Genomic DNA, 25,343 nt, shown 5'->3' on the forward strand with positions numbered 1-25,343 from the left:
GATCTAATCAGGAAACTCAGCGTCCATTTAACACATACAGTAACATTTTAAGATCTTCATGTTGGGTTTTTGAGAACCAAGCTCATATGACCCTTGTATTTTCCTATTGTACTCATCATTTCCTGGTAAACATGGAATTTATTCCTAAACTAAACCCTTCTTGAGAGGATCATTATCTCTTCACTTCCTTGGCAAGCCTCAGAAAGCTGAAGCATTGCTGTATGGAAAGAGGAGGGGTTGGGAAGAAGGGTAAGGAAGGAAAAAAAAGATGAAGAGGAGGGAAAGTCAATGTCAAATGAACTGCCAGGGATGGATATTATGGCTGCTGGGGACTTCAGGGAGTGTGTGTGTCTTTTGTGTCTATTTTACAGTCCATGCCTCATGTAAGACTGCAGTCTTGCCTGGACTACTTAGTATCGATTTACTCTCAGGCACTCTAGACCATTTTAGCATTACTAAAGGGAGACAATCCCATGTATTTCCTCTTATAAACAGATATACAAAAATTTATCTTTCTAACCCTTCTTGTTTTCCTTTCTTTCCTCTTTCTATTTTTTTCTCCCTTCCTGCAATTCTTTTTTTTTTTAAAGAAAAACTAAGAACTCTGTATTCAGCGCATTGCAAAGAGAACAAATCAAATAGATTTTTTTTGAAGAACAATAGACTATCAGTGATAATTCAGACCTGTGAAATAAAGGCTTCAAACTTTGCACACTCCTAGCCTTTCAATAAAAGTGGAAAGACTTTATTTTCCAAAGCTAGTTTTGTGGTGGCAGGACCCGAGCCCTGCTGTGTGTTAACAAAAGGGAATGGATCGATGCTAAATTTGGAAACCAAAAATATCAACATTTTTCACCTGTTTGAACCCTCCGGTTGTTTTCCTCACACCTGAGTTGCGCTTTTCCTCCAGTTATGGGGAGAGAAATCAGTTGCTTAGCTGTCTGAACTTCAGTGTCTGCTTGGCAGTTTCACCTGCCCATAGTTGGGACTCACCTCTCTCTCAGAATTCTTTTCCTTTTCTCTCTGCTCCATTAGTAAGTGATCCGGGGACCAAGCTCTTGAATTTATTAGCCTACGTCCATGTTACCTAGCTTACACAACATATGGCAATGCGGAACATTTAGATTTATTTCCATTCATTCAAGTTAAATTTCTAAAAACTGGAAAATGCCAGCATTACAAGAATTATTTGTTCTTGTTTTGGTAGGCAGAAGCAACAAAATTTTGGTATAAAATTCTCTGAATTAGTTCCTTTAGAAGAGAACATTCATTTGCTTCCCCCTTTCTCTTATCATATCCCCTCTCAAAAATCTTATGTTCTGTGCCAGGCAAAAGGTCTGTTCAGATACCTTGAATAGAGAATATTATCAAGACATTTTTATTGTTGTATTCAATGATTTTACATGTTTTTCCTTGATTTCTCTTTCTTAATTTCAAGTGTCTAACTTAATGTATCAACTGAGATTTTTCACAGGATTCATATATAATAAATAAATAGATACACTTATTCAAAGGAGGAATAGGTGAGTTTGTAATGATACAAAAAACATGACTGTATTTTAAATATCCTCAAACTGAACAGTGCTAATGTATGAAAAATTTTTTTTTTTTTAGAAAAATACTTTGTTTCCTTAATTAGGGGTAAGTATCACACATTGTAGAATAAATTAATTCCTAGGAGAGGTCTCTTAAAATGGGAAATAGTTTTCTTTCAGTACTCATGGTTTCTTTTCTAAAGAATTGTAGGAAGAAACAACATGGTAAAGAGGAAATAGCATGGGCTTTAGAATAAACATACCTTAGTTTGAATTTTGATTTTGTGATTCATCCTTTGGAGGATGGCCTTAGCAAATAACATAACCTCCCCAAACTTAGGGGTCAGTGTGATGGTGATTTATACTCAAAATATTACAGCAAAGAAAAAGTGAGATGGCAGATGTCAGAGTACCTGGTGCCATGTTTCACATTTGGTGATCAGTAAATTCCATATTTAATCCCAGAAAGTGTATTCTTGTACTTCCAGGTGAGTCTGTATGAAGCCCACAGAGGAGGGTTGAGCCTAATATACTTCTAAGGCCTTTGAAATTGATTTCTCAGAAAATATACTGTATTTTGTTTTTCTTTTCTTTTACTTAGAGTCATAAGACAGTTTGTTTCAAACTCTGAATGCTTCAGATTGGTGGCTTAATTAAGCATATTTATTGACTGCCACAGAGGCTGTGGTTAAAACTGGAAAGCGTCATGTGATTGTAGTGTTATCTCTGAACAAATAAAGGGAAAAGATCACCCTTCCGTGTTCTTTTTTCCATCGCTTTTCCTCCAAGATCATTCTTACAATACAACATTTCACTCATAATCTGTTAATTAAATCATTTCACTCCATTTTATATAATTTTTAATTTAGCATTCATTTTCAACTTAGCTCTTGGCTTCATTTACTGATAATAAACAGTGTTGCATACAACACATGTTCCACAAAACACTCAGTCATAGACATACAGATGCCATTCATTTTTCCAGTATGTCAGGCACATTAAAATTAAAGGCAGCACCTTCCCTCACCCTTTCCATACCTGATTGTGCACCCTGTTTGAATATTGTACACTCCCCAATAGTCAACAATATAATAATGTGTATAAATTAAGTGGTGTGTCATTAGTAGCTTTTTGAAAATTAATGGTTTTCCCAAACATAGTTCTGTAGAAGGCTTCTGGAATGATCACTCTAATACCTCATATCTGAACCTTTTGTTTAATCTAGATAGGCAGAAATGTCTTCCTAGAAGTGTCACTTTACACGTTTACAGCCATGTAATATTTATTGAGAAAGAAAGCTCTAGGTGTGACTTTTGTAATACTTTTCAGCTTATCTTCGAATCATGGTCTGAATTCTAAGGATATGGATTCCTTTAGCTTTAGGTAATATCCAAAAATTTCCAATGCTACAAACTCCACAGTTTGTGGACTTGCTCAAAAAAGATGGGTACCTGTTCTGAGGATCCATTTACTTTCCATTTGCTCCTGTGTATTGTCTGGCCCCACTCAGTTGGAAAGTTCTTGCTATTACGTCAGCTAAAGGGGGCACCCTTGGTCATATTCTTCTAAGTACTAGTCAGTGAGCCAGCAGAATTTAGTGGACATCTGCTATGTCGTGGAGCACTGTGGTTGATTCTGGGAATGTGCCAATGACCAAAACCAATGTGTTATTTTCCCTTACAAGAGATTAACGTGCTAGCATGAGAAAGCAGGCATTTTACTAATATGAGAGCAGAGAAATGTGAAGAAGTTCAGGCATGTAGAACAGAAAATAACCAGGAGACCCAAACATATCTGGGAGTCCAGTGGAAAGCTCTCTTGAGAAACAATGTTGTTCAACCTAGGGCTTGAAGGATGACTGGAATTTAGGTAGATGAACAGAAGGACATGGGGGGAATTCTAGGCCCTATGGACAGCATATACAAAATCCTTGTGGCTGTAGAGAAGATGGCGTTTAGGGTCCTGGAAAAGGCAAGAATTAAAGTGGCAGAAGGTGAGCAAGATTCTGATTTCACAGGGTTATATAACACCAGGTGTGAATGTTAGATTTTATTGTAAGGGTGGTAGGAAGTGTAGGATGTTAGACAGAAACTAACTCAGACTTATTTGTATTTAGAAAAACATCACAAAAAATGTTCTACGGACTGTTTGGAGTGGTTGGAGAGATAAGTTAGGAGGTTTTGCAGTAGTTCAGTAGGGAGATGGTAATAGTCTGGTCCACTGTGGTGACAGCACTGGAGACAAATGAGGAGTTGACTGATATGAGAGCTCTTTGTGGATAAAGTGAATAGGACTTGTGATAAGTTGAACTTGAGAAAAAAGGAAATGCCAAGGTTTGTACAGTTGTATATATGACAATTTTCCATGTTGAAAGCGATAAAATGCTTTTGTACTTGTTTCAGTGTAGCTGGGCATCATGGTCATACATCAGAAACTCATAAAATGTGGTGGAGACATTAGAATTCTTTTATGCAGAATGTCATCTGTTGCAGTTGAATGATAGAATTTGGTTGAAATCATACTTTCCCCCTATTCTCACTTTTTTTATTTTGTATGCTGTAAGATGGCGGTCACATTTCATTCTTTTTCCGTGTGACTGTCCTGTTACTGCAGGACAGATTTTTATTTTTTGAAAAAAAATTTTGGGGGGTGGGAAGGAAAATGCACAGGGGGAGTCAAACCTTGGTTTTCCCCATGGTGGGCGAGATTCTACCCCTGAACTACCCTTTCACCCCCTCCCCATTCTCACTTCTGATTGTCATCTGATGAGAACTGAACATAGCAGCTCATAAGGTAGCCCACTGAGAATTTGAATTGAAAAAGAAATAACTTCCGAATCCCTATATCCTAGCCTAGTTCCTTTAGCAGTTTTACCCTTGAATTTTGGAACTGTGTAGTATCTACAGAAGACTTTTGTGGTTTTTCTAACCTGTACCATTTTAAAGATTCTGTTCCTGTGTTATTGAAAATGTTTGGTTCTTCCCATCCCTCAATTTGTGAATTACCTTCTTCCTGTCCTAAATTTCCAATGTATATAAATTTCTTTTTAGTTTAAACTCATCAGAGTGTTGGAAAGAAATGTGCATCACAAAGGGCATAAGACTGGCTTGAAGTCTCATCAGTACTACTTAGTTAATAGTTGATTTTATTCATTTTCAATAACTCACTCATAGTGTATGCTTCTGGTACCCTACCAAAATCTTTCTTGCCTTTCCACTAAGTGTACACTGGCCCTACCTTCATCTGCTGTTTCATATTCATTCGCAGGTGGGAAATAAGTAGGAATTAACATCTAGCTCTCAAGCAGTGACTAAGAAGAGTTTTTATACTGAACACCTAGCTCACTTGTCTTACTCTGAGATATGTGATCTATGTGGCTTCCAGAGTTTCTTCTGTGGTAAAACTTCTAGTTATCCATAGTGGTAGTTGGTTTGATTATATACCCTTTATTGGGCAGTTGCTTTCTTTGTCCCACTTCCCAGTGCCCATTTTACTTCCTAAATAAACTCGTTACACTTGTCTCAGTGTCTGCTTTTGGAGGGACCCAAACCTAAGATACAACCATTGTGAGCTTTGACTTTCTCGTTAGTTGAATGATTATGTTTGACTAGTTGGTCCCTTCCCGCTGGGCATCTCTCTTACTCCTCCTGATTGCCTGTCACTTGCTATTTGAGCTATCAATTAATATAAATTCTTGTTATTTTGTTCGGATTAGTCTATTAGTCTGAGACCCTGAACTGTGTAAGAACCCCTGATGGTAGAGAAAAGCTTTGAAGTGCAGAGAGACTGGGTAGCTCAAATACTTTCAGGCCCCATGCATCAAAACAGGTATGTAGAATTGTAGGCTGAGGTGTGTATACCCTAAGCAGAGTACCCTCTGCTTTTGAAGAAGGGAGCTTAGCTTCAATTTTAAACTAAATAAATATTTTAAATTTTCCCTCTGTTTGTTATAAAGGTGATATAGTCTATCATCTTCAGTAGCCTTGATATTCATCTGATTCCTTTCTCATCCTTATTGCTTTTTAATTTAACTTGCAGTTCACTGTATCAAAAAAGAAAATTGTTTTCCTGGTGCTGATAGTACTTTTTAGACATGTGTCTTCAATTATACTTCTGAGATATCTGTTATGACAGACTTTTTTTGTTGTTGGGAGTGGGTTCTTTTTCTGGCTACAGCCACTATTTGGATTAATTATTCATATGTTTTACTTGCCAGTCTTTAGTTTTTATTACAAGGAAAAGTTATATCCATGTCTCATATAAACAGAGAAAACAAGTTGGTCTGAGATTTTGGTTTGCAATCCCTCTATCTTTGTTTTGTCTTCTCACAATTCCCAGATGTTCCCAATACTCTTTTCATCAGTGTCCATATAACATGGGATCTTTTGTTATATGCAGTCATTCTCAAAGTGAGTGCTGGGAGATAAAGAATGTGACTGAACGGACTGGAAAAGAAGTTTGAGATTTACATGTGGAGCCCAGTTACATGGGAGCACCTGAAGAGAGGAGGAAAAAAATAATGAAGTCCAATAGTAAGTTATACTGTATTGGATGTGGCTGAATGGCACTCATTATTCATTCCTACCTCATTCTTGTGGTCCTTTCTTAACTGCAAGGGCTAGAAAACTAAATAGTTCATATCCTAGATTCCCTTGCAGCTAGGATTCTGGTTTCCTCAAGATATGGAAGGTAAAAATGAGGTAGTAGCCATTTAGCCTGGACTTTATTTTTTGTCTCACAAGTCAGGCTATGGAGAAGTGTGCTTTTTCTGCAGTGGTGTCCCAGTGTCCAATTACCAGCTTCCTGGATGTTAAAAGGCAATTACTGGAGTGACTTCTTGATCTTGCATTACAACTTTGCCAGTGTGTTCTTAAGTTCATATCCTCTGATACTGGCTTCCAGCTTGTGGCAAGGGAAAAGCCTTACTTTATAATGTCAGTTGAATTTTATAAGTACCTGATTCTCTGTATTAAAAACCTTTGTGTTGAAAATTTCTCAGGTAGTTTCTGTTTTCTGACCTGAACCCTGATGAGTCAAAACAAAATTATTCTTTATGTGTAAAGGTTTTGTTTTGTTCTTTTATGTGGGCAGGCACCGGGAATCAAACCCGGGTCTCTGGCATGGCAGGCGAGAACTCTGCCTGCTGAGCCACCATGGCCTGCCCAACAAAATTGTTCTTTAAAGGTCAGAGGAAAAAGGAAAGAGATGGGAAAGAAGTGACAAGAGCCTGCACATGGGTGTAGTCCTCCATGATCTACTGTCTACTAGAAAACAAGGCAATTAAGTTACAATTGCTAATTAAATTACAGGGCAGCTAATGCTTCAACTCTTGATATCCTGTTCCTTCAGCCTTCTGCGGCCATGGAGCTGAGTGTGAGGCCTTTCTCTGTTATAAAGTACTGTATCATTCCTAGCTTATTACTGCTTTGAGGCATCTTGCATTTTACTTTTGTCCTTACCTTAGAGACAAGATGAACTATAGAAAAGTAGAACCTCTGGCTGAAGGAGAAAGATTTAGGGCCCAGTGCTTCTGAAATGTCTGTAATAAAGTAAAAAGAAAAAAATCAAGTGCCTAATATACTGGGCCGCAGTGAAATGGCTGAAGGGGTGCGCAGATGAGAAAGCCAGGATCCTTGGCTTCGACGTCTATTACTAGCCACTGAGACACATGTTCTCACTTCCCATGTTTCATTCATTATGTTAATTCTCTGTGAAGCCCCAGCATGCCCCCCCCCAATTATTTTTTGTTCAGCCTTCTAATTACAGCATTATATGACCATTCAGAACGATACTAATTAAATCATTACTTAATTCACAAAGTGTGCGATAATGCTAATGCTTCTTGTCAGCTGAAATTACAACATGGAATCTGCTTTCCTGATTTTTGGTAGATGGGGAAGGCTTGTTGCTTTGACCAAATAACTTGACTCTTTTCTGAAAATAGGAAAACAATATGGTAGACCTAGGAATGTATACCTGCTACTCATCACTATTTTATAAAATCATATTTTTTACTTTATGTGTGAAAAAAGTATTGATATTCAAGAAAAAATATTAAGATGTTGAGTACTATTTACTACCATATTTTCTTGTCATTTTGTTCTTCATATTTTATTATTTTTAACATAGTAGAACAGTAGTTTGTCTCTTTCTCATTTTTTAAAACAGATTTGTTTTCCACTCAATTAGACTTGTGATCACAAGAACATAAAGTAGTATTTTTCTCCTTCTGGAGAAAGACATACTGTATGATAGGCAAATTGTCAGGAATAATTATACCAAAATGATGGAATAAAATTCATTGGAAAACATCTCTCTCCTTGCTAGTGATAATTTTTTTTAAGACACAATGAGCATCAAGCACACTTATGACAAGGTGGAATTGACAAGTGGCCCTCTGCCACGATTTTATTTTTAATTGCTAGTAAACTAATTAGCCCGAACAGCATGTTCTATAATCCACAAAACTGTCGTTCATGCATTCTCCAGTGAAAGTGAGGTATGTGATGTTGGAAATGTGTCATTTAAGAAGTAGCCAAAATAATAATAATAATTTGTTTCAAAATTCCGAGTGTACATACGTTATTGGGAGTAAAAGCCTTCCCCAACCCATGAAATAGCATTTGTGGATAGCTATTTGAATGGGAATTAAGAGGGAAAACTGAGTATAGATAAGTGTTTCTTTTCCTTTTCATGACCAAATTGTGTAACAAAATATCAACCACTTCCCTAAATATAATTAACTTTCATGTAGTTCAGTCCTTCTTAAGAATCAATCAATACTTATTTCTCTAGACAAAGTTCAGTGAACTTTTTTCCATGAAGGACTAGAGAGCAAATATTTTTGGCCTTGTGGATTATACTCTTTTTCCCAAGTACTCAACTCTCATATTGTAATATGACAGTAACCATATTACAATATACAGATGCATAAGGGTGGCTATGTTCCAATAAGCTTAATTCATGGATGCAGAAATTTGAATTTCGTATAATTTTCCTGGGTCACAAAATATCATTATTCTTTTTATTTCTCTTTAGCCGATTAAAAATGTAAAAGCGTGCTGTAGTTCATGGACTATAAAAATAGAGACAGTGGTTGGATTTGCCCCGTGAGCTGTAGTTTCCGATCTTTGTTCTTGTGCTGCTGGGTATGAGGCAGAGTCACCAGTTATTTCTCTAACAACAGTATGCCAGGCAGGGTGATAAACACTGAGAGATATTCAGAGGTGAAGAGACGGAAGTTCCTGCCCTGCTGAAGCTTGCAGCTGAGCTAGGCAGGACATACAGATCTACATAGAGCAGTAGATCTTAAATGATGTGTCATTTTTGTGACAGAAACCATTATTGCTTTACAAATTTGGAACAGGGAGATCATTTCAGCTCAGTGAGGCACTGTGCTATGATATGACCTGGTTAGGTAAGGACATAATGGAAATGGTGGGATTTGAGCTGAACCCGAAAGGGTAGGGCTGTGGTCCTCCAGCAGAATATCAGGGCATAACACCTTCTTTTCAGAGGAGGAGCAACGGTGAACATATAAGCCTTGAGTCAGCTATTGCTAACATTTGTGTTTTTCCCTTCATCTCATTATGAAATTTTCCTAATTTTCATAATAAGTAAATTTTAAAGAATTTTGCAGGTAATTCCAAATATTCACCAATAACATTTTAGTACACTCATCATACAACTATCCTTATGTGGATAAGCCATTAGTCCACTTTATTTTTGGTTTATTCCAAAGTAAATTTCAGACATCAGTACACTTTCCATTAAATTCTTTATCATGCATATCATTAACTAAAATTAAAATTATTTTGCAGTTTTTTCTTTTTTTGTGAAATTTATATACGAGATGTACCGATATTAAATGTACATTCATTTGCGATTTGATTGGCTTATCCCTTTGTAACCCAAATGTCTTTCAAGACATACAAGGTTACTAATACGCCAGCAAGTTCCTCCTGGACAGCCCTCTCCACCAGTCCACCCCTAGAGGGACCACTGTTCTAATTTTTACTACTGTGGATTTGCTGTGCCTATTCTAAAATTTCATATAAATGTTATTATACAGAACCTATCATTTAGTTTTGACCTTTTGATGTCACATTTTATCTTACTCGGTTGTAGTATTCTTGGAAGCAGAAGGATGTAAATGCAATTATTTCCCCCAGAAGAAAATATACTTTTGAATTCAAGCTCCCCTGTGTTCTATTAACTACACGAACAACAACTATTTTATTCTTTATTATAAAATTAAATGACCTGTGGATTAAATTTTTCACATTAACATTTCTTGAATGCTGTTGTGCTCTAGCATTTTGCATATTTCAAGTTATTTAATTAAAATAGATATCATCTTATTTCACAGAAGAGGAAACTAAAGTTGGGAATGAAAGTGACTACATGAAATTATTTGCTGTCTTTAACTGTTGCCACTTCACATGTCAATTGGGAAATGGGGATAGCAAAGGTGGGAATGGATATTTGAGAGGTGAATGGTGGTGGGTTTCTTTGCCATGGTTTTTCTCATCGAGAAAGGGATAGAATGTGCAAGTGAGAGATGTCCAATAAGAACATGCAAAATTAGTTTTTCATTGTAAAGGAGAAAAGAGAGCTAGAGAATTCAAGGACTGTCATTAACATATATGATTAAAATACAATTTCTTATGGTGTAATATAGAATGTTAGATTTGAAATCTTAAGGATGACCCTTTCTTCTTTAGTAGAAGGCTATAACTAGTAGAGTTACATTTATTTAAGGATTTTAGGATATTTTGTGAGCATTAGAGCAAATTAGCCAGTTAACTTCAATGCAACTTTAGGAAGTTACTCTGTGAAGTTTATAATTCCAAATTCTGCTGCTCCCTTGAAAAGCCCCAGAAAGTTTGGAGAAAACAAACTACAATATACATTGAGAGGAGAACTGGCTTTTATTAATCAGAGTGGGAAAATTCCCATTTATCTACCTTCAAGCTAGCTCATAAAGTATTTGAATCTTCTTTGCTGTTCTTTATGGCAATATTTCTTTGCCTGGAAATTTCATTGTCTCTTTTTCATGGTTAATATACAATCCCTATTTAACAGTGAACTCCATTTGTGTTTGTAACACATGTAGAAAAAGTTAGAAAGCATTTACTGTCATTTGGGAAGCAGCATGTAATGGTTCAGTTTACATTCCTTATACTTGATTTTTTAGAGAGGCTTGGTCTTCACTGTGTGCTTCCATGTCCATGATTCTTGTCATTAGTTTAAGAAGCTTATTTAAGGACTTAAACATTCTCCTTATAAACTATTTATGTGTTGATTCTTGGATTTCAATGAAAATATTCCCCCTTTTAAAATAAGTTTTGCTCAGCAATTTATTTAATTAATTGATTCCTCCTTTTGGGTGTCATATGTCCAGATACGAATGGAAGAAATTAAAATCACTTACATTTTTCAGTATTTTATTGTGTCTCTTTTCCTTCATTTCCACTAAAACAGTTTTAAAAAAATCAACTTAGGAAATCTCCTCAAAAATACTAATATCCTGTGCTAGTTTGAAACTTTTATGTACCCCTGAAAAGCCATGTTCTTTTTCTTAATCTGATCTTGTGGGGACTGACCTATTATTTGGGTAAGACCTTTTGATTAGGTTGTTTCCATGGAGATGTGACCTGCCCATTTGTAGGTGGGACCTTTAGTTTAGGTGATTTCCATGGAGATGCATCTTCACCCATTCAAGATGGGTCTTAACACACTGCAGTCCTTTAAGAGGGAACCATTTTGGAAAAAGCTCAGAACTGATACAGACAGAGATGCTGAAAGAAAACACCCCTGGAGAAGCTGATTGAAACCAGAGCCACAAGATCAGCAGACACCAGACACATCCCTTCCCAGCTGACAGATGTTCTGGAAGCCTCCTCTTGAGTCAAGACATCTTTCTCTGGATACTTTAGTTTGGGCATTTTTATGGCCTTAGAGCTGTAGACTTGTAACTTTTAAATCCCCTTTATGAAAGTCAACACATTTCTGATATATTGCATTCTGGCAGCATTAACAAACTAAAGCAACTACCATGATTTCAGAGCTGTGAGTTCTCTGAAGAGCTTATCTAGAAATGTCTGTTCAATGCTTGAATCTCTCCTATAGCATTCTCCATGTATGGTCATCCAACCTAAAGGAGAATTGAATCCATCCCATGTCACAGAACTTTCTTAAATAAAAGCTGATAATCCTTTCTGGTACCTCAGATGTTGAAGAGTTTATGAAATTCTATGAGATGGTTGCCAGTTGAGTTTAGGACTTGGAAGTGGTTGGACAGTTGCTGGTCCTAAAGTGTTTGTATAAATTTCATATGTAGTTCTTTGTTCACTGAATGGTAATGCTATTTCTAGCAAAACACAAACAATAGAACATCCAAATATCAATTACCATATAAGGTATTCCTTTAATGAAGATATTTGAAAAATTATTTGGCTGATAAAAAATGATTGTATTGTGTCCTTTTTCTGCTTCTTTTTTCTCAAGTTAGTGCTAAAGTAAAATGATTGTGTTCATATCATTTCTTTTCTCAATTTGGTTCAAGACTTGTATAGCCCCCAGTGGTAGATATTGCACTTGTATTGCATGATTAAAGTGCCCATCAAACCCAACAATTGGTAAAGAAAACATTATTCAAAATCTGTCTCCACAAAGAGCTCTGAATACTAGAAGAAATGGAAATATTTTAATTAACTCAGGCAGGACTAATCAAAGCAAAGCAACCAATGCATTTAATTGAACATGCAAGTGTCTATTCACCCATGACATAGCTGAACATTTATGTCATCTATTAAAAGCTATTCTGTTGCTTGTAGAATTATAAGTAATTATTCAATATGGAAGTGAATCCTCTAGATGCTCCTTCACCCCCATTAAAAGTTACATGTAATGCATTATTTCCAAAACATCCTTTATTCCATAATCAGTTCCCATCAAATAACCCAACTGTTTCCATGAAGGAATACAGATTTGGATGATTTGGTTCAGTTGCCTTGCCATTACCTTGTTCCTTCCAAGGGATTTTACCTTCTTCATTTCTTCATAATAATGCTGAATAAATGATTACTGTATGCTGGGTACTATTCCAAGTGCATTTATTTGTATTATATTATTTAATCCTTGCAACAGTATCATTATTTTTTTTTCCATTGTACAGATGAAGACATAGAGGCACATAGTAAGTGGTAGAACTAGGATATGAACCCAAATCTCAGATGATCTTTTGGTTTGGTATGAATTTAAATTGCGGCAAAGGTGCCTGACAGGAAAAAATTCTTAAAATAGATGCTCAAAGGATCCTCTTAAGTGCATAGACATCTGGGATTATTATCATATTATTACACCTAAACACAGTCAACATAGAATCCCCTTTTTCATGAATTAATTCTACCTTTACCTTGAAGCAGGGAATTAAAGTAGATGGCTGTCTGAAGACCCTTTCATTCATTGATTATAACTCCAATGTGTGTTCTATAATTAAAAGAATTTTAAATAATTCTTTTCATTATAAGAAGAAGTAAAAAAAAAATATTCCTGCCATTCTAACATATTTCTTTTTAATCACTTTTTCTAGGAACTTTCTTTAAAAACAACTTTATTGAGGTATTTTATATATATATATATATATATATATATATATATATATATACACACACACACACACACTGTAAATCCCCCATGTTAAGTGTGTAGTTTGATGAGTTTATGCAGACCTGTGTAACCATCGTCACCAGTTTTGGAATACTTGCATCCCTATATAACGAGCCCAGTGGCAGTCACTTCCCATTTCCACCCCCAGCCCCAGCAAACCACTAATCTTCTTTTTCTGTAGATTTGCCTTTTCTGGATTTTTTTTATAAAATAAAATCATACAATTTGTAGTCTTTTGCTTGTGACTTCTTTTACTTAGCGTAACGTTTTAAAATTCCTTAGTGTTGTGCTGGTCTTTTTAATTGTTGAATAGTATTCTACTGTATGGATATATACCACATTTTGTTTGTCTGTTCCTTAATTGAACATTTGGGTTGTTTCCATTTGGGTTCTATTATGAATACTGCTGCTTTGAACGTTTGTGTATAGGTCTTTATGTTAACATGTATTTTCATTTTTATTGGCTATAAACCTAGGAGTCAAATCACTAGGTGGTATGATAAATTTATGTTTAGGTTTTTAAGAAACTTCCACCCCACTTTCCAAAGAAGCTGTGCTGTTTTACATTCCCACCAGCAGTGTGTGGTGATTTCAGTTTAACCACACCTCCGCCAACACTTAGCGGTCTTTTTGAATATAGGCAACCTAGTAGTTGTGAGGTTGTATCTCACTGTGATTTGCATTTGCTTTTCTTTAAGACTAAAGATGTTGAACACTAACAATATATTTATTGGCCATTTATTTATATTCTTTGGTGATGATATCTGTTCAAATCTTTGCCCATTTTTAAATGGAGTATTTGTCTTACTTATACGTTCTGTATGCAAATTTTTAAGTTAGATATATGATTTGCAAATATTTTCTCCCTTTTTCCTTTTCTTAATGGTATCTTTTAAAGTGCCAAATACTTTAATTTTGGTAGACAGTTTTTGTTCTTTCATGAATTTGGTGTTGTATGTAAGATTCTTTGTCTAAACCGAGATCGCAAATACTTGCCCTCATATTTTTTTTTTAACAATTTTATTGTTTTAACTTTCTGATCCTTTTAAAGTTAATTTTTGTGGGTGATGTGAGTTAAGGATCTAAATTCATCTTTATACCCTTGAATATGTAATTATCCCAACACATTTGTTGAAAGACTTCTCTTTTCTCTACTGAGTTGCCTTTCCATTATTGTCAGAAGATTCAGTTTTCTTCTTGATTCACCTTCTGTTATTTGTATCTCTAGGAATTTATTCTTTTCATCTAAATTGTATATTTTGTTTGCATCAATTTTTTGTAGTTTTCCTTTATAACCATTTTAATTTCAAGATAGTTCAGATCAATGTCATCTTCTTTCTTTCCTGACTTTGATAATTTAGTTCTGCTCTCTTTCTTCCTTGATCTGTCTAGCTGAATGTTTGCCAATTTTACTGATCTTTTCAAAGAACCAAATTTTGGCTAAATGATTTTATTTTTATTTCATTGATTTCCACTCTAATCTTTATTATTTCTTTCCTTCTCCTTGCTTTGAGTTTACTTTGCTCTTCTTTCTCTATTTTTTTTAAGGTAGAACTTTCTGTTACTGTTTTGATCTTTTTTCCTTCATAATATAGGTGTTTACAGCATTGCTTTAGATGCAGCTAATAAATTTTGATATGCTGTATTTTCATTTTCATTCAATTCATAGTATTTTTTAAATTTCCTTTTAATTTCTTTCTGACCCGTGAGATACTTAGAAGTATGCAGTCTGATCCATCACATTTCCTTCTGTTGTTGATTTCTAATTTAATTCCATTGGGTTTGTTGAATATACTTTATATGATTTCCATCCTTTTAAATGTATTGATACTTATTTTATAGTCTAGCATTTGCTGTCTAATTAATATACCACACATGCTTGAAAAAAAGATATCCTCTTTGGGACTAGAGTATTTTATATGTGTTATGTAGGTCAATTTGATGGATAGTGTTTTTCAAGTCTTTTATACCATTGTTAATTTTCTAATTGTATTGTCCATTATTTAGAGTAAAGTATTAAAGTCTTCAACTATTATTGTTACATTTTTAATTTCTCCTTTCAGTTCATTCAGTATTTGTTCCTTGTATTTTGGGTCTCTGCTCTTATATTTATAATTATTATATTTTCTTGATGGAGTGACTGTTTTATTATATTTAATATATTTAGTATATTATTATAAATTGTCCCTCCTTGAAGCTTAGCCTACCTGTGGTTGTGCTTAAGAGTTATTTCCAGAGGATCTCTTTTGTTGCTCAAATGTGACCTCTCTCTGTAAGTCCAACTCCGCAAGTGAAATCATTACCCTTCCCCGAACATGGGACCTGACATCCGGAGGTGGAAATCTCCCTGACAATGTGGGATTTGACTTCCAGGGATGAGTCTGGCCCTGGCACCATGAGATCAACAGTGCCATCCTGACCAAAAGAAGGGAAAGAAGTATAGCAAAGTATCAGTGGCTTTCAGAGTTCAAGTAGAGTTGAGAGGCTACTTGGAGGGGCAGTCTTCAGCAAGCTTCATCTAGACATTGCTACTTATCATAGTTTGCCAAACCCCAACCGAAACCATTTCTGCCAACCCTAAAAAACCCCCTAGGGCTTTATCTGAGACTTTATAAAGGTTCCATACGCTATGGTTACTTTCCAGAAACCTACAGCCTGCAGATGGATTCTGAGGCTGCATAAGTCCTGAAACCTAGAGACATTAACCTTTCCAGAACTTCAACTACTTCCATCCCCCATTCCATGTTATTGACAGCCTCTTCTAACACGAAAAATTTAGAATGGGTATATACAAATAACCCTAAAGATTGGGAGAAAGATCAAAGGTGATGGTGCAGTTATACAGAGAAGATAGGGCTTAACAAATGAGTATGACTGCTGACTCATTATATTGATATTTAAGTCTCTAGTGTCTTTCAGCAGCTAGAATTAAAAACCTAAAATTGTGGAATAGTAGCCAATACAAAGCTCTGAAATGTGCTCTACCTCTAATTGTTGCATATGCTTTGAAATTTATTGCCTTTTTGTTTGTATGTTATTTTACACAATAAAAAAAAGAAAAAATGTCCCTCCCTGTATCTATTAACATTTTTAGCTTAAAGTCTGTTTTCTCTGGTAGTGTTGTCATTCCAGCTCTTTTGTGTTTGTTTGAATAGTATATTCTTTTCCATTCTTTTAGTTTTCACCTGATTTTTGCATTTGAATCTACAGTGTCTTGCATACAATTGGATTTTTTAAATTTCTTCCTTTCATTCAAAGTTTTTAATCCAGTCATATGTAAAGTTATCCTTAATATGATTGCTTCATGTTTCCATTTTAATATTTGTGTTTTGTCTCTTGCCCTTTTTGTTACATTGTTTCTCTTTTACTGTCTCTCATATTAAATAGATGTTTTCTAGTGTAACATTTTACATTTTGTAGCTATATTTTTATCCATTTTTGAAATGGTTGCTCTAGAGTTTACAGTATGCATAAGATCTTATCACAGTGTATTTCAGGTGAATACTATCTTAATTCCAGCGAAATATAGAAACTGCTTTAATGTTGCTCCATGTCACTGGTGCTCCAATGTGCTATTATCATATATATTACATTTATGTATGTTATAAATTGAGCAATACAATGTTATAATTATGACTTTGTATAACCTATGTCTCTTAAACAGGTTAAAATGAGGAAGGAGGAAAATAATTTATAAATTTTTTTTACATGAACTTGTATGCTTACCATTTCCATTACCCTCCCTTCATTTCTTCCTGTGGGCTGAAGTTGCTGTGTGTTATCACTTATTTGACTCAATATAGTTCCATCCCGTCATTCTTTCCCTTCTTTGTGCTGTTGTTATTATATATATGTATATTCCTATGTTATATGCCCAGCGATACCATTTTAATTTAATTTTAATTATTGTTTTATGCAGTTTTTAAAATCAGTTGAGAAGAAAACAGAAAAAATGTATTTACGTAGTATTTTTTTTAATTATCTACATGATTACCTTTGCCAGTGTTTATTTCTTCATGTGGATTTGAGTTACTATCTTTTGTCACCTCCTTTCAGCCTGAAGAAATCGCTTTAGTTTTTTTATAAATCAGGCTTGCTAGAAATGAATTCTCCCAATCTTGTTTATCTGAGAATGTCTTTATTTTGCCTTTATTTTGAAGGATAGCTTTGCTGCATGTAGAATTTTTAGTTGGCAGCTATTTATTACTTTCAGCACTTTGAATATGTCACCTTACTCTCTTCTAGCTTGCATGGTTTTTATTAGAAGTTAGCTGTTAATCTAATTTTGGTTCCCTTATATACAAGGAGCCGTATTTCTTTTGATGCTTTTCCTCTCTGTCTTTTCAACAGTTTTTTAGATGTATGTCTAGGTGTGCATCTCTTTGTTCCTACTTAAGTTCTTTGAGGTTCTTGACTATGTGTAGATTAATGTTTTTCATTAAACTGTGAAAGTTTTTTACCATTATTTCCTAAAATACATTTTTCTGTACTTTTTCTTTCTGGTTTTCTGGGCCCTCATATATGTTGGTATGTTTGATCATGTTCCCTGGGCCCCTGGGGTGTTCTTTAGTTGTCTTTGTTCTTTTTTTTATTTTTCCTGGTCTTCATATTTTATTATCTCTTTTGAGTTAACTGAAGATTTACTGTTTATTCTTCTCCAAACTGAAATCTGATGTTGATTTAAATCTTTCTAGAGAATTTTAAATTTACTATTTAACTTGAGAGTATTCACTTGGACTCTTTCATTTTTGTCTCTTTATTGTTATTCTCTTATTTGATATATCATTGTCATCTAGACTTCTCTTTAATTTTTTAAATGTATGAGTGTGTTCCGTCTTTGAACATAATAGATACTTTGAGGTCTTTATCTGCTCTTTATCTGCTAAGTCCAACATTTTGACCCCCTCAGAGGCAGTTTCTATAGACTACTGTTTTTCTTTGTTGTTGCTTTTTACTTTTTTTGTGTGGAAAATTGGACATTTTAGATAATACGCTGTAGCAACTGTGTATTCTCATACACACACACATCCAAGATAAATGGTTTTTCCTTTATTTTTTGCTTGCTTTTTTTTTTTTTTTTAATGTCTTAACTGAACTAATTCTGTAGATGATGTTTCCCCCATATTGTGTGGCTACTGATGTCTGTCTGTTGCTGTTGTTCCTTTTTAAGTCTAGCTTCCTAGGGCTTATCCTTGGATAAAATAACTTGGTGTTTACCCAGTAATTGCTCATAGGCTGTGCCTACACACTTTGAGCCAATAAGTCTTCAACTGTTGCTGATGGATCCATTTGTGTTTTGGAAAATGAATCAAAGTTCAGCCAGTTCCCAAGTCTGCCCCGGATTTTGCTTTAGTGTTTGTAAAATCTCATGTTCGGTAGGAATAATAAATAACTTGTGAGTGGAACTTTCTCCAGTAACTCTTGAATATATGCTAAACTTTGTGGTTGCCCACAGCTTTCCAGACCATCAGAGAAAAGTAGGATCTTTTCAAGGCCCACATTTGTTCCTTGGATCTCCCTTTTAAATTTCTGACTGGTCTGCTGATTTGTTGCTTGCCTTAGCCAGTAACAAGACTTTTGGCTAGTTGTAACTACTTCCCTGATTGTTTGCCGCTGAGATTGGCATTGTTTTTGCTAATACCCTTGGGCACAGAATTTTCTGTGCTCTCCTTCAAATAAAATCTGTGTCTTTCAGCAGCAGTCTTAATTCTAACAACTTGCCCACACCCATATAGTACCTTTGTGCCATGGGTCTGGGTTGCTTGAAATTAACACCAGGATAAAGTACTACATTTTCCCACTGTTCTTATTGAGGGTCAATAGATTTTCGTAAATAAAATATTTTCAATTTGTTTTATGCCTTTGGTCAGTTTCCAGTATCTTTAAATGGTTGTTTTTGACTATTTTGGCCAGTTTTATTTTTTTTTGGGGGGGGGGGGGTAAGGATTTGCCAAACAAAGTTCTACCCCCTTGGGTTTCTTTTCTTTTGTTGTTTAAAAAAAACAAACAAACAACCAAACAGTACATTAATCTTAAGTATAAATGAGATCAATGGCTCTTTACATATGAAAACACTCTTGTAGTCACCACCCAGATTAGCATATTGAATATGCCTGCACCCTTTAAGGTTCCTTCCTACCTCTCTCTAGCTAGTCAATATCCCCACCTCTTCTATCATTATAGATTTTTTTTTCTGTCTTTAAACTTTATATGAATGGAATTTTATAGTATGTACTCTTTTGTGTCTGATTTCTTTCACTCAATATAATAACTTCTGAGCGTCCATATTTTGGGCTGTAGTATGGGTTTTTATTATCTTTTTATTGCTGTGTAGTATTTTATTTATGAATATGCCACAGGTTTTTTGGTGGGCATCTGGGTTGTTTTCCTTTGAGATTATTATTAATAAAATTTCCATGAAAGACTTCTACATGTATTTTGTTGTCATGTGTCTAATTTTAACTTACAAAAAATACAATGAATGTATAATTATGACTATTATATTTTTTAGCTTGACATTATATCAAATTTTTTTTCTTTCTGTATTGTTATCGTAAGTATCATTAATAATTCTGCAATGGTTTTTCAGCAGAGAATACTGCAAGCTATTTGTTTTCTTTTTTAAAGTAATGAAAAGCCTATGTTTTTAAAATAAACATAGCACGGATAGCTGTATACAGTTATTATTATGCTGCTCAATAAATATTTGTGTTCAAATTTTCTTTTGATAGAAAAATGCCGGAATTCTGAGCAGTTTTCTTTTGTTTTGTTTTTGGGTAATAGCATTCAAATAACTCAAGGATAAATAAAACTATCACCTTTTCCACCTCCTTTAAATTTTGCATAACTTTATGAAATTCAAAGCTCAGTATTATCTCTTTTTTTTTTCCACATGGGCAGGCACCGGGAAAGTATTACCATTTTTTATATATAAATGCAGAAACTACCGGCAGACTGGTCTCACAATATATATTTAAATGTTTTTTTTATATTTCATATTGGATTGGAGAAAAATCTAAGTTTAGTTTTGGATATAAATTAAGCCAAGAGACCTTTGACGTTCGACTTAAAGAGCAGAATCTCCCTGATACAAAATTTACTTTGTGATGTTACTGTCCAGCTCACAGCTCTCGTCTGCTCCCTCCCATGTTGCTTAACAGGTACGCACTTAGAACTTAGGCTTGTGCACATACACGCCAGTCTTTCCATTTACTGAGAACCACATTTCGTGGAGTACTTGGAAAACATTTTTGCCTGAGGAATTGGGTGTTAAGGTTGAACAGGTACAGGAATTGTATAGTTTTTTCCTTAATCAGTGGTTTGCCTTCTCAAAAACTGTCGAGACTTCTGAAGAGTAACGTGAGCTGTGAAGGACGCAGGGAGAATAAGAGGGGAGAGAAATTGCTTAATGGACCTTATATAATTGTAACCATGACTCCAGGTCCACTGAGTTTAGAGATGGAATTGCAAGCTGATAAATTTGTGTGTTCTACTTAATCCCTTGACTTTTATCTGCTGTATATTTTTTCCATTAATCTGAGCTTTCACATAGTGAAACAATAGTGTAATTTTTGATAGACTTTTGTTTTCATTTTGAATGCTAAAACTATTCCCTAGGGTCATAGGCAGGCTTTAGGCTCTGCAGAGAACACAAGAGTCACCCAGGCCAAGTTTCACATACCTAGGAAGAGGGATGCTAAAGATGAAGCAGGTTGGAAGTAAACAAATCAGGTTTAGAGTAAGGGACATTATAGCCCTAACCCAGCATTAGTGCAAGAGAACATTATGCTTGGTGTCTGCTGTTTCATTTTATTTGGTTGTCAGAGTGTGACCATGGTTCAAAAGGTTGATCATGGTGGGTTGAGGGATCCATGGAATCTTGTAGTGTTCAAACAAAAAGAGAAAACCAAACTCATGGTCCGAAGTCATCACAGCTGTATATCATCCTGTGATATTATGTTTTTGTTGGTAGGAATTCTAGCCAGGAGATTGCTATCAGCCGCATTTGTGGGATCAGAAACTGTAGCTATTTTTGCCTTCAAGCAGGCTATGCTTTTCATAGACTTGGGTCATAATCATGTGGTAACTAATATGTTACTTATTAATTTATATAGTGGATTAGTTATTGTATTATATATTATATTTATTTCTACCCCAGAATGGTTACTAGATGGGAAATAGCACATGCCAAGACTTTTCAGGTTTGGGGACTGTTTCATTTTTCCTGAACTGATATTTCTTGAATGTGCTTCACCTTTCTGTGTACCTCCTTATGAAAACTTTCTTGCCTGAGTTTTCTTCTCTTACTGTTTTGTTTTGTTTTTAGCTGAGATCTCTGTTTTCTTTTAATTTCTCTAACTGCTTTACCTAAAAATTAATAATTACAAACATTTATTGTTTGCATGCTCTGTATATCTGGTGCTGTGCCATTTGTTCTTCTTAACAGATCAGTGATGTTTTTATCTATATTTTAGAAGGTAAAATAAACGTGTTGTTCCCTTTCCCTTTCTGAGCATAAAACCAGCCTACTCTTTAGACTTAACTTGTACTCTGGTATTCTCATTCAATAGCTCAGGTTCACCTAGATTTGCATTTACTTCTGGGCCATGTGAGTGGTATGTGGTCTCAAGGTCCAAGACATGAGTCTCCTTCATGGAAATATCCTGTCAGTTGGAAACTTTGCTCAGAGAAAGTTGATCTTCACAGAGGAAACTGGGAATAAACAAATTGGCAGAGCTGTAAATCTCCTCATCATGCTACTCCAAGGCAGCTTAAATCCTCAGAATGACGGGCACGTGCAGTTATGTGGAGCAGTGGTGGGAAGGTAAAAGTGGGGGAAGTTTTCTCACTTCATGGTTGCAGAAAAGATTCAGTAGCTAACATTATTGATTGAAGAGCTTCCCTCAAAATACACCAGTTTTAAAGATATAATACGCTAATGTTTTGGAATAGAACAATTCTCTGTTTTGAATGAGTATCTTGACATGCCGTTTTAAAATTATTTGTTACACATTAGTTATGTCATAAGCAAAAAGGACTCATTAGACTGTGCCACTGTCATCTTCTCTGTACTACCTCTTATTCTTTCTTAATAATAAAACATATGCTGTTATCTTTTTTGATAGATGCTCTGCTCTCCCTATTAGATATGAAAACAGGATCCCTGGCTTCAACTTTTGTGTTTCTTTGGCCTGTCAGGGTAACTGACTAATGGCAGAATCCAGTAAATGTTTGTTGAATGAATGAATAATTAGATGCTTACCATGGTGGGTAACACATATTAGACACTTACTCGATATTCTGCTGATCATTCTCAGGGAGTCTGTCTCAATTTTTCATTCATAGAAGTTTGATTAAAAACAAATTAACTGAACATATCAATTGTTTGGTGAGTAGGACTGCATACTACTAAGAATAAATTGAAAACTTTTTTGCCATTTTAATAGAATTTAATGCTACTACTGTTAAACAGTAATTATCTGTGAGTGAGAGCAAGCAGTGGTAAGGAGAAAGAGTGATTGAGCTGACATGGGCACTAGAAAGAAAAAGCTGGAACCTTGGAAGAAAGTGAAAGAAAAGCACATGAAATATAGGGTCCAATTTTAAAGGAAAGTAAGAAAATAAGGAAACTAAGCCAGTATAAAAGGAATGGAAAAAATTGATAATGTTCCCTAAATTAAATTTAAAATGTTTTATTTAAATTTCAGGTGATACAGAAAAGAGTTCTAGCAGTTCCAAAAGGAATTTCAGTTGTTTTTCTTCTTTTTTCTTTAGTTTTGTCTTTTCTTCCACCGTGTATACCTGCCTTTCATCATCTCTAAGTCCATTTTATTTTTTGTTTATTTATTTGTTTATGATATTGGACTACTTGTTAAGATTTTATTTGAAAAAAGTTTCTTTCCACAGCTAAAATTAAAAATTTGAAAAACATGGTGTAATAGAGCTCTGGGTATAAATTCTGTCTGATGGGCTTGTGTTTTTTGTTTCATCTTTAAGGCCCTTTATTTTTCCCATCTGCAATATATACAGGTTGTTTCAGTTTGCTAAAGCTGCCAGAATGCCGTATACCAGAAACAGATTGGCTTTTATAATGGGGATTTCTTAACTTACAAATTTACAGTTCTAATACCGTGAAAATGTCCAAATGAAGGCATCAACAGGACGATAATTTCTCCACAAATCCGTATGGGCTCCTCTGTCACACAGGAAGGCACATGGCGACATCTGCTGGTCCTTTTCTCCCAGGTTTCATTGCTTCAGCTTTTTGCTTCTTTGTGGCTTTTTCTCTCCAGTTTTCTCTGGATATTTCTCTGAATTTCATCTCTGGGCTTTTTCTGTCTTATATCCTCCCATTAAGGACTCCAGTAAAAAGGATTAAGACCTACATTGAGGTCGTCACATTTCAGTTGAAATAACCCAACCAAAAGGTCCCACCCACAACAGGTCTGTACTCACAGGAGAGGATTCAAAGAACATGACCTTTTCTGGGGTACATAACAGCTTCATACTACCACAGAGGCGGAACTACATGAATTCCAAGTATCCTCCTTACTCTTATCTTGTATCTTAAGTAAAGAATTATCTGCAAGAATAAAAAGTGGAAGGATAAGTAGGTTATTCACATATCTGCTTCAGTCACTGTCTGCTTTACCTTCATTAGGTAATTTAATCCTCAGCCCACTTTTCAAGATGGGGAAATTGAGGCTCAAGAAGGTAGTTACTTCTCTGAGATAATACAGGGATAATACAGTAGTTGGTATTTGTGTTCCTTCCACCCTACCATAATGTTGCCTAGTCAAAACAAATAGAAGATAAAATAAATATGTAAAACAGAAAAATATGTTGAGAATCCAATGACTCATATTTCATGTAGGTCTGTATTGAGGAGCCATATCTTCAGAAGGACCTTTTCTGACCACCGTCTAGAAAACCATACCCTCCGTCGTGTTCTCTGTTCCCTCACCTTGCCCTGTGTTTTTCAAAGCACTTATCATTATTTGACATCACATTTCATATTCTTTGTTATGACCACAAACTAGAATGTAAGGTCCATGAAGACCTGATCTGTGCCTTATTCACTATTTTTTCCATGATACCTAGAGTAGTGTGAGGCAGTAGTGATACTCAATAAAAATTAGTTGAATGAATGGACAAAAATGATTAGAAAAATTCCAGAAAACAGATTCTTAAGATGAGTTTAGAAGATAGCAGAGTAAGATGCTTCAGGACTCTACCCCCTCATCCCAACTCCCCCACCTCGCTGGCCCATATGCTTTGAACAACCAGCAAGAATAAACAGAAACATTATTCCTTAAAATAGTTTAAGAACTATAGTAACAGGGTAAGCACTGAGTTGAGAAAAAGACTACTTAAAAGGTAAAAGATCTCTCGGTGTCCTGGCTGGCCCCTTCATACCCCTCCCTGGCTTGGGGTGCAGCTGGCCTGAATTTTCAGTGTGGATCTCTGGTCCTGTTGCTGGAGGGAGCAGAGTAATCCTTCTTCATGTACTTGGAGCCTCTGTGTCTGGCTCAATCTGTGGTGGCTTGAAAGACTTGGAATTCTAAAACTTTCCCTGCTCAAGAAAGTGGCTTACAGAGCTCTTCTATGGAAGACTGTGGGATAACAGTCAAGTTATGCTGCCTGGGGCAAGGGATTGCTGGCTGTGGAATATACAGTGCAGTGTATGAGGAAGCTGTATCCTAGGGAAGAGGGGACATCTGTTTCCATGTCAGTGGAGAAAATTCCTCTGGCCAAATGCATACGCCCAAGGCAAGACCCAGGCTCACAAAATATCCCTACCTTTAGCCTGGAGCTATTTTCTGAACTCATTCTATGGATGAACCCTAAAGGAGAGTATCTGTACAGGTCAATCTGCAAAATCTCCATCTCCCCCACCTTTGTTGCTGTTAGCTCCTCGTATTCAAGGAAAGCTCTGCCATAATACTAGCTGCATACAAGCTTAACAACAGGTGCCTCAGAGTCTAAATTTCAGGCATAAAACATTAAAATATCAAATAATCCAGTTTCAACAAGAGATAGAAAACACAAAGAAACAGAACATGGTGGCCTAGGCAAAGAAAAAGATTAACACATTAGATAAACCATCAATGAGGAGGACCAGGCCTGAGCATACTA

At 35.4% G+C, this 25,343-nt stretch overlaps 1 protein-coding gene across 4 annotated transcripts in view; it reads left to right on the top strand.

Moving 5' to 3' along the window:
- The window catches only part of AUTS2 (activator of transcription and developmental regulator AUTS2), a 1,196,629-nt gene that overhangs the window by 611,586 nt on the left and 559,700 nt on the right, over nucleotides 1–25,343 (top strand). The gene's annotated exons all lie outside the window — the stretch shown is intronic.

Source organism: Tamandua tetradactyla, chromosome 23 (assembly GCF_023851605.1).
Source record: "Tamandua tetradactyla isolate mTamTet1 chromosome 23, mTamTet1.pri, whole genome shotgun sequence".
Classification (NCBI taxonomy): Eukaryota; Metazoa; Chordata; class Mammalia; order Pilosa; family Myrmecophagidae; genus Tamandua; species Tamandua tetradactyla.